The sequence below is a fragment of the Hyaena hyaena genome, unplaced genomic scaffold (genome assembly GCF_003009895.1).
Source record: "Hyaena hyaena isolate Hyena2069 unplaced genomic scaffold, ASM300989v1 scaffold_1154, whole genome shotgun sequence".
In the NCBI taxonomy this organism is placed as follows: Eukaryota; Metazoa; Chordata; class Mammalia; order Carnivora; family Hyaenidae; genus Hyaena; species Hyaena hyaena.
The window spans coordinates 264,751-266,811 of NW_024081788.1; positions in this window are offsets into that span (position 1 = coordinate 264,751).

The window sequence follows — 2,061 nt, forward strand, 5'->3', positions numbered from 1 at the left end:
ACCAAGGACTTTCTTCTACAAGTCACAGTAAAATAATCAAAACCATGCAATTAATTTGATATAATATCTAATCTACAGTCCCTGCTCCATTTTTGCCAACTGTCCAGCCAATACCTTTTACACCTTTCTTTTTGGTCCAAGATTGCATATTACATTAATTGCCATGTCTTTTTAGTTTCCTTAAATCTGGAACCTTCTTAAGTCACTTTCATTTTATGATCTGAAGAGTATAGACCAGCTGTTTCATAACATGTGTTTTTCAGATCCTTATACTTTGCAAGACTTATGTTATGCATTATTTTGTCAGAGGGCATATGCTGTCTTTTAGTCCCATGACTGATGATGTTAACCTTGAAGACTTGGTAAAGGTGATGTGGTTCCACATTTCTTCATTGTAAAGTCATGTTCTTTACCTTTGTGATTAATAAGCATCCTGAAAGGAATACTTTGATGCTATGTAAGATCTTGTTTCTCATTAAACTATAGCATCCATTTGTTATTGTGGTTTGAAAGAATTATCACTATGATTGTTGCCAAATAGTGATTTTCTCATTCCATCCTTTCTTCAAGATTTATTAGGTAGCATTCAACTATGAAGAATAGGTTTACCCTCTCCCTGTTTTATCCATTTAACTATCAGTATGGACTCATGAATTTTTTAAATTATTTTTAAACAGCTTTATAAAGCAAAAGCTGGCATATAATAAACTATTTATGTTTTATATTGACAATTTTAAAAGTTTGACATGTGCACAGACATATGAAACATTTGTCCATTGGGAAGGAAAAATCATAACCATGTTGGAAATTTTCAAGGTCCATGACTGAATTTCCCAAGGACTCGTGATTGGTTATACCCTTGTTTATTCACTTTTCCCTCAAAATTTTTTAATGTTTTATTTATTTGTGTGTGAGAGAGAGAGACAGCGTGAGCAGGGGAGGGTCAGAGAGAGAGGGAGACACAGAATCCGAAGCAGCCTCCAGACTCTGAGAGGGCTGTCAGCACAGAGCCCAACGCGGGGCTCGAACCCACGAACTGTGAGATCCTGACCTGAGCCGAAGTCAGACGCTTAACCAACTAAGCCACCCAGGCGCCCCAACGTTTCCCTCAATTTTCTTAAGTTGCCCCACCCTTTAAGTTAAAACTGATCTCCACAATCCACCATCTTTTTTGGAGCCTCCAATAACTTACAGAATTCATATCAACTTCTCGTTCTCTTTAATTTAACCAGTACTAAGCCCTTCTCACTGATTTTTGTCATTCAGCTAGAAATATATTAATCCATCTTAGCATTTACTATTTCTTCATTTTAAAAAACAGGGGCAATGCTTTCTATTTCTATGCTCTTCACAATAATAGACATAGCTTATACTTAGTTGTTTCAAATATAACAAATAGTTAACTTAAAGATAAATATTTGTAATTCCAATGGGAAAGTATTAAAGATATTTCCACATGGAAAGCAGATGTTTGACAAATGTTAAAAGATTATAAGTCTCAATAAAACAGTAACATTAAACTACATTGGTGATTCTCAATTTTTAAGTTCATAAGAGTCACCTGGATGTGTTTAAAATGTCAGATTCTTATATGTTACCACTGGTTTGTAATTAATTAGCAATCTGATTATTCACTCTCATACATTAAGAAATACTGATGTAGATTTTAGCTTAGCTTAAAATGAACTAGGATAGTTGCTCTTATGCCACTCGGCATAAAAGTACATCAGCAGCTGAGTGCCAAAATAAAACTTATTTCAATATAGAAACACCACACTAATATTTTTAAATTAAAAGGATGATGAGTAAATTTGTTTATTGTACACATCCCTTGGTGAATAAATTAAAAATACAGAATAGATTCAATGTAAGTTATTTATAAACCTTTATCTGGAGTGTTTTGGAGGTTTTTAGGTAGATGTTGACCCACAAAATGGTTTTTGGTTTTAGAAAAAAATATATATTTATAAAAGGCATATTCTATTCTTTCAAACTAAACTCAGAAATTTGAGAAAACCATTTTTGAAACTCAATATAATAAATAGATAATAAATAATTTAA